Consider the following 13,912-nt stretch of genomic DNA (forward strand, 5'->3'; position numbering starts at 1 on the left):
CACATGGAGCTCAAAGTCATATCGTTCTGCCCATCACAGTGGGGGTGCAGTGGTTAACATAAAAGTCATCTTCCAGCCAAGATGGAAGGAGCTGGGGTTCCTGTGTGAAGGACATCATACATTTGGGTATGTTTGTTACACCAGCTAGCATCGCTCTTACTAACGCAATGCCTGGATTTGAATCCTAGCTCTGCCTCTTTAAGTCTGTGTGGTTTGGGGTAAGTTACCTTTCTGAGCCTTTGTTACCTCTTCTGAGAAATGGGTATGATGGCAGTACCAACCTACCTCAACAGGCAGTTGTAAGAATTAAAGGAAGTGATTTTTACATACTGTTTAGAATGGTGCCTGGTCCATAGTAAGTCCTATAGAAATTATCAAATAAATCAGAGGTAGAATATGAATGAGCCAAGACCCATATCTGGGGCCATGTGATGCAAGTTCAGTATCTGACCCCAAAGTCCTAGGCATTTGTATTTCTCTTTGCAATCTTTACCATATCTACCTGTTACCTGTACTGTATTTACCTGTAATTATTTACTTGATCTTTTTCTTTCTTTTGATGAGTATCTTAATTTTTAAAAGTGTATTTTATATTAATGCTTTAATATAAATGCTAGTTATAATATAAACGCTAGTTATAAAATTTTCTAACACACAGTAATATAAACTCAACAAGATTTTAAAATGTTTGTCCATGTACTACCTAAAATCAGCCCCTGTGCCCTGTGGGTACACCTAAGGAAAAGTACACTATTTTTTTTTTTTTTAAAGTACACTATTTTTAAGTCTATAAAGAACCTTTGGGAACATTCTGTCCAGTGGCATTTAAACCATTTTGACCATGACCCTCTATACAGGGTGGTAATCAAAACAGGGACTCTGAAGCCTAACTACCTGGGTTGGAAACTCAGCATCGCCTCTTAATGCCTGTGTCACTTTCGCTGAGTGACTGAACCTCTCTGTGCCTCCATTTCCTCATCTGTAAAATGGGAATGACATTAATAGCATCTACTTCACAGGGTCATTGTGAAGAGAAGGAGTTAATATGTGTAAAGCCCTAGGAAGTGCTTTATAAAAGTTTGTTATTATCACAACCTTACACACACATCCATAAGCATATATAAATGAAACAAAGTGTTCACACATGCAAAATTTACTCTTGCTACAGGAGATATAGTAGGATGTTTTCTATTATATTTTACTTCATTTTTTAAAATGTGGCCATCTTTGTGAAATTTCACTAATCTGTTTGTGATTAATAATTCATGTTCTTTTCTGTAGGAAACGCTATACTTCAAGGAAAATTTTTGTTTGCTTATGTAATCTCTACACCCAACATGGGGCTCAAATTCACAACCTTGAGATCAAGAGTCGCATGCACCCCTGAGTGAGCTAGCTGGGTGCCCCTAAAAATACTTTTTAAAATAGTACATTTTTATTAAAAGAAAAGGCAAGAAATGAAAGTGAAAGAATGAGCTGATTATGTGAACAGCAAATGTGCTGAAATTATTTTGTCCAGCATAGTGAGGGGACATTAACGGACTTGGGATCCCTAACAGCTTGGACACGCTGATCTATAATTTCTAATGAAGGCTGTTGAATTAAACTCTAGGAATAATGTATCTGCTTAAAATAAAAAAATATCTGCTTCAAAGTCTTTAAAAAAATTACATATTAAAGCAAGAGTCAGTAAACTAAAACCTCTTGGTCAAATCTGGCCCACTGCCTATTTTTGTAAATAAAGTTTTATTGGAACACAGCCACGTTCATTCATTTACATGTTGCCTATGGCTACTTACATGCAGCCAGGGTCCTATAACAGCAGAGCTGAGTACTTGCCACAGTTCCTGACCTGTGAAGCCCCAAACATTTCCCATCTGGCCTTTTACAGAAAAAGTTGGCCGATTCCTGTATTAAAGTTCCAATTCAAAGCCCTGAAGCTTAAATTAAATCTTATTCTATCTTGTTCTATTCTGTTCATAACTCTGGCAAACTTTAACAGTTATATTTCCCCCAACATTGTACTTTGAAAAACGTCAAACCCACTAAAGATTGAAAGAATAGTACAGTGAACACGAACATATCCTTCACTGAGATTCACCAATTGGTAGGTAGTATTCTGTCACATTTGCTTCATCACTATCTGTGTATCCATGTGTTTTTTATTGAAATATTTGATGTTAAAAATTGTATATTCACATTTGTGATACATATATGACTGTGTGTGCGTGTACATGCATGTGTGTGCATGTACGTGTGTGTGCACGTGTGTGTGTGTGTGTGTGTGTGTGTGTGCATGACCCCAAGCCAGAGGTGGCCAGCTGTGTAGCAATAAATTCATGTTCCCCCTTCCATAGTTTATAGAGCTATTCCTGGAAAACAGCTGGCCTACTAGGGACCACACAACCCAGATTCCTCTGCATTTGGCCAAAGTCATGTGACTAATTCTGGCCAATGGAATGTGAGCAAAAATGATAAATGTCATTCTGAGTCAGGGTCACTTCTGGGATCCCTGGATGACTATGTGACAGAGGCAAATAAACTTCTAACTTACGTTTTGGGTTTGTTACATCAGCTAGTGCTGCCCTGAATAATAAACCCAATAAGTTTCATGAGCCTTTAATGGGTCAGGATCGCAGCTTGAAACACACTGGTTCTCTGGCTTTCCAAAAATTTATGAACCATAAATTTTCCTTTCATCACATGTTTCATTCAAAGACAACATGGAGCTTCTCTGGTTGAACCAGAGGTTGTGGCTGGGGGAGGCTAGGAGCCTGGTTCATTTGAACACCCACATTGGCCTCAAAAGTGAACCCTGAGACATGCTTCTGGACTCCTAGGGCTCCAGTGAATAATGTATGATGACCCCTGAATAAGGAACATGCCTCCTTTTCTCAGAAGAGGAGGCAGAGACCCAACAGAAGGACTTGAGTGGGATCACAAAAAGCTGGCTGGGGCCAGAGCCATTTCCCACATCTGTGGCAAGGACAGGTCTGTGCCCACCGTTTCCACGCCTCCCATCTGCTCCCACAGGCCTATGTGCATGATCTGAGCCCCCAAGAGCATACCCCCCTGACAGGCTCCAGAGGGTATCTGAAGGCTTGGAACTAAGCTTCGTTCTGACTCTCCACCCAGACAATTACATCCTGGAATGACCAGTTACATATCCCTCATTCATTTCAGTTTGTCTCACAGCAGCTAAAAGATGCCTAACACACAGTAAGCATTCCGTCCCTTTCACGTAGTGGGTATATACTCTGCAGATATTATGATAATAATTAAAATGTATACAGCACTTTCTATGAGCCAGACACTCCCCACGTTCCACATATAAACCTCCTGTGATTCTCACAGCAACCCTAGTAGGTTGAGGGTCTGACTCTTGATTTCGGCTCAGGTCATGATCGCAGGGTCATGGGATCAAGTCCCACATCAAGCTCTGTCTGAGAGTGGATCCTGCTTGAGATTCTCTCTCTCTCTCTCTCTCTCTCTCTCTCTCTCTCTTTCTCCCCTGCCTCCCAACTCACGGTCTCTCTCTAAAAAGTAAAGTTAGTGGCGCCTGGGTGGCTCAGTCGGTTAAGCATCTCACTTCGGCTCAGGTCATGATTTCACGGTTTGTGAGTTCAAGCCCCGCACTGGGCTCTGTGCTGACAGCTCAGAGCCTGGAACCTACCTCAGATTGTGTCTCCCTCTCCCTGCTCCTCCCCTGCTCACGCTCTCTCTCTGTCTCTCAATAATAAATAAATAAATGTTAAAAAAAATTTTTTAAGTTAAAAAAATGAATACATAGATGTAAAAAAATAAATAAAAGGAAGAAAGCACTTCAAGTAACCAGAGTCCAGCCTGTTACATAGGAAGGGCTTAAATGGGGACAGATTTCTTTCTTCTTCCCAGGCCCACCCTCATACAAGAGGAGTGTGAGTCAAAAAGAAAGGGAAGGCATAGTTCCTGCACGTAAGCCTCTCAGAATCTTTCATGAACAATCAGAGAAGTCCCAAAATACTTTCAGAGAAGAATGGACTGAGCTGCAGTCAAGTGTAAGTAAAATCTGTACAGATTAGGCCAGGCTCTAGGCCTTTGCATATGGTGTCCCCTCCCCTCTCTTCTCCTGGTTGATTCCTACTAAACCTCTGGGTTTTAGCTTAGATATCAGTCCACTCCTCCAGGGTCAGGAGGTCCCTGATCTCTTGCCCTCCTCCTAAGTTCCTTTGTGTCCCCATCATGCCCTATCCATCCATATCCTGGCACTCTGTTTTCATTGTGGCTGGGCTGTCTGTCTTCCCCACCCGACTGGGTGCTCTCCAAGATCTGAAGCCACGTTTTTTTCTCCTCCATCCCCCCAGTGCCTAACAGAATGCTTTGTTTTCCATAGGTCCTCAGTAGAGGTTTGTTGAAAAAGTGAATACGTGAACAGTGACAGTGAATGCAGGAGCCTCCTGCGTAAAGACAGGACCCATTCTGGGTACCCATATCCTCCCTTTATAAAATGGCACAAATTAAGACAATGGTTTTCTATGCTGGATCCCAAATCACGTAAGGACTTAATAAAAAATTAAAGATTCTTGGAACTCATCCCAGGAGATCCTGATTCACCAGGTCTGGGGTGGGGCCCCAAAATATGTCATTGATAAGGAGGTTTTCTATATGCAGTCAGGTTTGTGAACCAGTGAACCATAGAGGCTGAAATTAAATTGAGGTGAAATGGGAAAAGATGTGGAGAGGTGAGAAAAGGGAAAACGATGGGGGAGACTCTACATAGGGAAACAGCCGTGCCTGACATCCGACACAGTCCTACAGTTGGCCAGCCTCTGGCATCCTACGCAACTTTGGGCCCATCAGCCCTTCAAGGAAATGAAGCATCTTCTACTTTATGATACTTTTCTCCTTCCTTACCTCATCGAATCCTTACAACAACCAACTTTATTTGATGGAAGAAGAAATTCAGAATCAGATGGCGAAGCAAAGTGTCAACCACTTATACAGTTTTCAGTGGGAGTGCCATTTAACCAAACTGCCCCTGACAACAGCCTCTGATCTGGCCTGAGGCTCATGTCGTTGGCCTAATTGACGTTTGTCGACCAGTGGCCAAAGCACCCAGTCTCCTTACTTGTTCTGTCCTCAGCACTTGCAGATTCTGCTAGCCCAGCCCAGCCCAGCCCAGCCCAGCCTATATCATCCATCCAAACACCAATCCATCTGTGCCTCCACCCACACACCCAGCTAACCAATTGCTTATTCATCCACTTATCACATTCATCTACATATCTCTTCACCGTCCTATCCATCTACTTACCCATCTATCCATCATCCACCATACCCACCCATCCACTCACCCACCCAGACATTCATTCATCCATCCATTTTCTGATTCATTCATTCATTCATTCATTCAATAAACCTCCCTCAAAGTCAATATAAGTCCAGGTCCTAGAGTATCCTAGAATAAAACAACAAAGATCATACAAATACAGACCTTGCCCTCAAGGAGATTTGAAATGCTTACAAAAATGACAAACTACCAAAGGACCAAGACAGATAATTAAGGGAAGCTAAGGGGAACTTGTGAAAAGAAAAAGCATAGGAAAGGGTAAGAAAAGAATGAAGCCAGAATTCTGGGTAGCATACAGATAAGCACACAATAGCATCTTATCCTCATAATTGCTAAGGGCAGCTCCAGATTTGCCTCTGAGCTAGACCCTGGCACCTGAAGCAAATAACCACAGCAGAAAAGTCACAGGATATTCAGTTGTGGCAGACATCATGCAGAAGCTATCCCTGCTTCCTTATACCACAGTAGTGTTATATGTGTCCAGGGCACATTGAGAAACATCTGGAGACATATTTGGTTGGCACAGCTGATGGGGGAAGAATGCTCCTGGCATCTGATGAGTCAAAGTCTGGAAAGCTGCTAAATATCCTACAACGCACAGGACAGCCGCCACAATAAAGAATCATCTGAGCCAAAATGTCAATAGTGCTGAAGCTGAGAGACCCTCTTATGAGAGAACCCTGATTTTGTTTGGAACAGCATCGTGCTAGACCTCAAGAAAACAGTATCTTTGGTCGAAGCCAGTCTTGGCTTTCCCATTTCTTTCCACTAGACCCTTGAATTCCCAGCTTTCCTTGAACCAGGGAAGTCTGCTGGGAGGTTTCTGGGGAAATTCTGCTTTTTGATAAAAGAAACAAGTACTTCAAGGAATATCCCCTCCAGCTTCAGGTGCTTGAGGGCAGACGTGATGCCCCGCACCATGCCAGCCACGTTGGGTCTGCACGGTGAGCATGGAGAGAGACAGGAAGGTAGAGCATGGGTCTGGCTGACATTGTTGACCGTTGTCATAGGGTTGTTTCTTAAAACCTCCCTCAGTCCATGCATCCAACAGATGCTTACTGAGCATTTATTCTGTGCCAGTCGCTGTGTGAGACGTGCAAGGCTCGCAGAGTTTATAGTCGAGTGGGGGATACAGAGGCCACAACGCACACCAATGCTGTCTGATCAGAGTCATGATGAGAGCTACAAACCAGAAGCCAGTGTGCCACGAGTGTGTTGCAAGTCCAGGGGAAGGTCAAGTTCACCCAGCATCACCCCACCAAAGATCAGCTCCCTAAAGACTGTCCTCCTGGGGTTCAAAGATGTGAGACGGCAGCTGACATTTACTGCATGGTTGCCTTGTGTCAGGCACGACGCTGAGCACTTGTGTATTAACTCACGTGTGTTAACTCACGTTATCCTCTCCACAGCCTTGCCTGCCATTGCCCCTCCTGAGGCTCTGCTGTGGACCTCGTCCCTTCCCCTACAGCTTACCTCTGCAGTTGCAGCCTTTGGTGGGGGGTTAGTATTATCCTGATTACAGAGCCCAGGAAAAGGGGTTCTCCTCAAAACACTCATTTCTTTTTTCAGAAGGTGCATTTTCCCTAGAGCTTCCTAGTTCATTCAACATGTGGGGCTCAGAGAGGGATAGGCCACACAGCTTTAAAAAATAAAGGAGGGGGCAGATCCAGGATGCTAACCCAGATTTACTTTATCTCGAAAGCAAGGTCTTTTAGCCACCATCACACACACACACACACACACACACACACACACACAAACAAATGCCCAGCTGTCCCAGGACAGCAATGTTCTTTTGTTGGTGCTTGCTACAAATCTGGCCATAGGAGCTCTCCTTTCTCTGCCCAGCCCAGATCTGTAGCTTAGTCAAGAGAGTCACAAATGGACTGAAGTCAGATGATTTTTTTTTTTTTAAAAAACAATCCTGAGCTCTAGTTTTCTCTTCTATCCTTGGAGATAACAATATTATTATCTGGAACAGCTGTTGTAGGAATTAAAGTAATAGGCATAGAACGTCCATCCATCCAACCATCTATCCATCCAACCATCCAACAAATGTGTGTTGAACACTTGCTTTGTGGTGAGCACTGCGTACAGGTCGGGATGAAGGGGCATGAGGCCACCCTACAAAGTACATAGACCTGGAATACAGTGAGAAGCTGTCAGGTTATATTATTATAGTACCCCCCTGGGAGAAATGTGGGGGGCCTTCTGTTCATCCCTAGCCTTGGCTTGTGGCCTGGGGCCCTCCTTCCGCAGCAGCTGACTATCTGGTCCCTATGCAAGACACAGAATTGTTCTGGCTACAGGGTCAACCAAGTCTTATGATTGTGTTTCAAACTTGGATGGAGCACCTAAGACATGCCTAGCCCTTCAACTATGCTATCTCCTCTCACTGCACCACCCTCTGTGAGATAGGTCCATTTTCCAGGTGAGGAAATAGATTCAGAGAGGGGAAGTAACTTGCCCAAGGTCATACAGCTGGTATGCGGGATGGATCCCCAGGCTATTTTGGGTTCCTTAGCCTCTGCTCCTTCCACTATAGCACAAACTTCTGTTTGGTGGTGGGTCAAAGGAAGATCCCAGTGGACCAGTCAGGAGACCAGTCCTTGATTCCTTGAGGCCTTCTGTCCTCAGCTAATGACAATATTAAACAATATTTGTTGAGTCCTTATCATGTGCCTGGTGCCTAGGGCTTACACCCTTGGTCTCCTTTAGTCCTCTGTGAGGGCCTGTAAGACATCCTATCTCCACTTCAAAGAGAAGGCAACTGAGGCACAGAAATGTTGAATAATTTGCCTAAAGTCACACAACTAGAGCCTGGATTCCAGAGGCCAAACACTATGTGTGTTTGTGTGATTTAAATCTCTTAACAAAACGCACCTAATTTTTAAAAATCCAAAATATGCAAGAAAAAGTTAAAAAAAAAATTTATTGAACCTCCGTCCTCAGAAACACAACTCTGTTACCAGTCTCTTCCTGTCTGTCTACTGGCTTTCTATGCAAATACAAACGTGTGTGTACATATACCTGCGAATATCCATCCGTTCTGTTATCAGAAATGTAAAATGCTACACACAGTGCTTCAGTTTGTTTTTTTCACTAAGTGTAACCTGGAGGTCCTTCCCTATCTGCAAACAGATCTACATTTTTGCTCCTTCAACAATGGGCTAGCATTCCTTGCTAAAGATGCATCACGCTGTGTTTACCCATCCTCTACGTTACCTCCAGTATGGAGTCACCCCAGCCACAGAGCCCAAGCTTTCACCTTTCAGTGACACGTTCTTCCCTGGCCTTGCACCTAAGTTTCATACATCTAGCAAGAGACCATTCTTTTCCGACGCCCCACGCCCCACGCTGTGTTGCCCCACGCTGTGTTGCTCCACTTGGCTTCCCTTTGGTGAATTATCCAGAGCTCATCAGAGCGGCCTGCCCCGCCCTCCCCCGGGGTCCCATCCCGCCTAGACCCTGAGCCAGCTCTGTGCTAGGCCCAGCAAGGCTCCGGTCGGCTTCCACTCGTCCCTGGCAAATGGGTTGGTATTTCCAGCCCCGCCCTCTGTGGAATTTTGGAAAGACCCTTGGGACACGTGCCCAGGAAAGCAGTCTCTCTTGGCGGAGGCGAAAGGAGCAAGCCCCTGCGGGGGGGCTCCTACGGCCCCTCCCAGCCCTTCCCAGACCAAATCTGCCATGCCTCTGGGACCTTAGCGAAGCAAGCCACATGCATCCCCTGAGGGTCCTGCCATTCTGGAGGAGGCCCTAGAGAGTCGTTGCGTTCCTCGGAAACACATAATGGGGCGTCCCATGGCCTCCCAAACTTGACCACGGTCCTGCCCTGTCCAGTCCTCCCCCCACCCGACCCTTGGTCCCACTCACCATAGGGACTCTCCACTGGAGCCCCGAGGGGCACGTTCACGCTGACCATGGCCGAGCCCACCCAGCCAGAGACGCGGGGGCATGGAGGAGCCGGGCCCCACACACAGCGGCAGCAGGGCCACCGGGAGCCAGTCCACCAGGAAGGCAGTGAGTACAGCCAGCTGCCACCGCCTGGTTATCTTATTGATTCTTCTAATCACCCAAGGTGGGTGGATATGTTAAAGAGTAACCAGTCACTTAGGGAACCTGCGGCTGAGGACTGTCACTGTTACCATGGCAATGGCAACCTGGCCAGATCCGAGGTCCACTTGGGCCCCAGTCCTGCTCTCTGGGGTTGGGGGGCACCTGGAGCCAGATGTAGGGGACATCAGCCCCTCACCCCAACTTGAGGTAAGGGACTGGCCAGGAGGCGATGAGGAGGTGAGAGTCCAACCTGGGTTGGGTTTTATGGCTCCTCATAATGGGTGTGGCATTGTGGCAGGAGGGAGGGGTAGCAGAGAAAAGGAGGGGAGTGGAGGACTGTATTATTGAGCACCTACTGGATGCTGGGAGTAGCACACAGGTATTGCCACATTTAAATTAAGCCTCTGTGAGGAAACTTGAGCCACAGAGAGACGTGGCCTGCCCGTAATCTCACAGCTGGTGACAGAGGAGTTGAGTTAGCATTACAAACCACAGTCTCCCCTTCATCGAATATATATTTACTGAGCACCCACTGTATACCAGGTCCTGGGCTAGACTCCAGGGATACAGAAACAAGCAAAGCAGGCATCAGCCCTGCACCCATGGAACTTGTGGACGACTGGGGGAGATGGGCATTCATCAGACGATAGTAAAGATTATTCCAAGATATTATGACACAGACCTGATTACAAACCGGTGAGTGTGATGAGGGATGGAGAAACACAAACCAAATGGCAGACTCTGCCCACCCCCTCTCCTGGTCCACTGGTCTCCTTCTTACTCAAAAGGCAACTACTGCTGAAATCTGCACTCTGTTCTCTGACGGCAGAGCCCTCCTGCATCTCAGCTCTCTTGCATGCACACCTGCTCCCTGGCTTCTTTTGGAGCAGTCCCTTTTCTTTTGTCCCAGCACTGTGCCCAGTGGCTTGATTTGGGATTCTGAAATCACCAGCTTCGACAGACCCCTCCATGCCACCCTGAGCTTCTATACTGTTTCCTTTCTCCTGGCTTGTCTAGTCTCTACCTCTATTTCCGATCTTTTTTTTTTTTTAATGTTTATTTATTTTTGAGAGACAGCAAGTGGGGGGGGGGTGTGGTGAGGGGGACAGAGAATCCGAAGCAGGCTCTGTGAGGTCAGTGCAGAGCCAGCCCGACATGGGGCTGGAACTCACAAACCGTGAGATCATGACCTGAGCTGAAATCGAGAGTCAGATGCTTAACCGAGTGAGCCACCCAGGCGCCCCTCTGTTTCCAATCTTTTCACTCCTCGCAACTTTTCCTTTCTCATCCTCAGCAGGACAAGACTACCTCTGCACAGAGAAGAAGCCTTAAACCTGGACATGCCCAAACGCCTCACCCAAATTCACCTGCACCTCCTTCACCCAGATCCACCTGGTCTGCACCTGCCTCTTCCCCCTGCTCAGGAACCCCCCGTGAGCGCATGGGGTTTCTCCTACATATTTGACCTCTCCCTCTTTAGACTTTTAAAATCAACCTTCTGTTGAAAGTATAATTTACATATAATCAAATGCACTCTTTTTAGGTACACAGTTTCATGAGCTTCGATAAGTGTATGAACCCATACAGAACATTTCCACGACCCCCAAAACTTCTCTTTGTTCCCCTGCTGTTAATCCTCCAGCACCTCCCTCTCCACGCAACACTGACCTGCTTTCTGTCACTCTACATTAGATTTGTCTTTTCTAGAATATCATAGAAATAGAATCAGACAGCATTTACTCTTTTGTGTCTGGCTTCCTTTGCTCAGAATGTTGGTGAGATTCACCCACTTTCAGGTCCCCTGGTACTACCTAGTATTCCACTGAATAGATACTCTGTAACTGGTTCACCCAGTCACAGGCATTGAAGTTGTTGCCAGTCTGGGGCTATTGTGAATTACAAAGCTACATCTAGTCATGAACAAGGCATATGTTTTCATTCCCTTGGTTAAATTTCCAGGAAAGGAATTGCTGGTTGATCAGGTATGTGTATGTTTAATTTATAAGAAACTCTCAAACTCTCAAACTCACCGAAGTGGCCAGACTTTTGTATGAATACCATTTTGTATTCCTGCCAGTGGGGTAAGAGAGCTCCTGTTTGCTCTATACACTTATCGCTGTTTATTGTTGTCAGTCTTTTTAACTTTAACCACGTGAGATGATCTTTCCTTTTGCTTTCACTTGTTTTAAACTAGTTTTTTTTTTTTTAATGAAAAAAGTAATATGTTCGCGTATTAAAAATGAAAATTGTGCAGGGGCGCCTGGGTGGCTCAGTCGGTTGAGCGTCCAACTTCGGCTCAGGTCATCATCTCGCGGTTCGTGGGTTCAAGCCCCACACTGGGCTCTGCGCTGACAGCTCTGAGCCTGGAGCCTGCTTCCAGTTCTGTTTCCCTCTCTCTCTGCCCCTCCCCTGCTCACACTCTGTCTGTCTCTTAAAAATAAATCAACGTTAAAAGAAATATAAAAGAAAAAGAAAATTGTGCAAACAGCATATGATGAACAATAAGCCCATCTCCTATAATACAAATTCTTGTTTATATTTCCGGAAATTAAACATATACACACACGTACACACTGCTGTGGACTGAATTGTATCCTCCCCAATTCCTATGTTGAAGCCCTAACCTCCCAATGTGATTGTATTTGAAAATAAGACCTTTAGGAAGTAAGTAAGGTTAAATGAGGTCATAAGGGTGGGGTCTTGCTTTGATAGGATAAGTGTCCTTCCAAGACTATGGGAGGACACAGTGAGAAGGTGGCTATCTGCAAGCCAGAAAGACCATTTTCCCCACAACCCAACTATTCTGGCTCCTGGATCTCGGACTTCCTGTCTCCAGAACCATGAGAAAATAGTTTTCTGTTGTTTAAGCCACCTGACCTATGGTATTTTGTTATGGTAGCCCAAGCTGACTAATGCATAGACACAAATGTAAATGCATAAAATGCACAGGAACGTGTTAAACACACTCTTAATGCCACTTGCTCCTTTCCTCGCTTGGTATCTAAGGGCTGTGTCTGTCCTGGCATAAATACCTCATTCACTTGAGTATTGATCCAGCTGTGTGAATGTCCTATAATTGATTTGACTAGTGTCCTCTTGCTAGACATTTAGGATGTTTCCAGGCTTTTGTCACTACAAACAGTGAATGTTTGTAGTGCACGGGTCTTGAGCTGCATGTGGGGAGTATATCTATAGGAAATTTCTAGAAGCAGAATCCTATCAATATTGAAATATGCTATAATATCTCTTTTATTAAAAAAATAAAAAAGGCTTCCAGGGCACCTGGGTGACTCAGTCGGTTAAGTGTCTGACTTTGGCTCAGGTCATGATGTCATGATTTGTGAGTTCAGACCCCACGTGGGGCTCTGTGCTGACAGCTCAGAGCCTGGAGCCTGCTTTGGATTCTGTGTCTCCCTCTCTTTCTGCCCCTCCCCTGCTCGTGCTCTGTCTCTCTCTGTCTCTCAAAAAATAAAATGTTAAAAAAAATTTTTTAATAAATAAATAAATAAATAATCCTCCCTTAATAACTTCCTTCCCATCTCTGCCACTGTATCACCTCTCTCCTCCCTTCACTGCTGAACTTTCAAAATAGTTGCCTATACCAGGGCTCTCTTTTTTTCCCATCTCCTGTGGCACAGCCCACTTCAGTCTGGTTTCTGTTCCAACTGCCCCCTACACACACACACACACACAGAGTCTTCCTTGGTGGAAGAGATGATTTCTTTTTTTTTCAACGTTTATTTATTTTTGGGACAGAGAGAGACAGAGCATGAACGGGGGAGGGGCAGAGAGAGAGGGAGACACAGAATCGGAAACAGGCTCCAGGCTCTGAGCCATCAGCCCAGAGCCTGACGCGGGGCTCGAACTCACGGACCGCGAGATCGTGACCTGGCTGAAGTCGGACGCTTAACCGACTGCGCCACCCAGGCGCCCCGGAAGAGATGATTTCTTACTGAAGCATTCAAAGGACATTTTACTGCATTTGACAGTTGACTCCTCTTCTGTTAGCATCCACACTACTATAGTTTTCTGGATTCCTTCCTTCTTGACTGTCTCTTGACATTTCATGCTTCTCGACCTGTCTTTGAATACTAAAGTTACTTGGAGCTTAATTCTAGATTTACTTCTTGTTTTTCATTCTGTTATCTCTCCTCCCATAATCATATCCATTACCATGGCCTCAAGGCCAACTGTATACTCATGACTCCCAATTATGTATCTTCAACCTAAATTTCTCCTCTGGAGGCCAGATTCATATATCCAACTGGCCTCATCTATCTCCTAGATATCTCCACTGGTATGTTTCACAATCTCAAATATGATATGCCCCTATCATTGCACTCCTGGTCTTCACTTCCATCGAAGCTCCTTCCCCTAAATTCCCCGTCTTGATAAAATGGCACCCTTCTCTACTCCACTTTCTTCACACCCGCACCCAACCACTACAAAATCCCCCTGCATTCCACTTAAACATCTCACAAAGGCATCCACTTCTCCCTGTCTCCAGTGCCATCCTCTTGGTAGGAG

Source organism: Lynx canadensis, chromosome A3 (assembly GCF_007474595.2).
Source record: "Lynx canadensis isolate LIC74 chromosome A3, mLynCan4.pri.v2, whole genome shotgun sequence".
Taxonomy (NCBI): Eukaryota; Metazoa; Chordata; class Mammalia; order Carnivora; family Felidae; genus Lynx; species Lynx canadensis.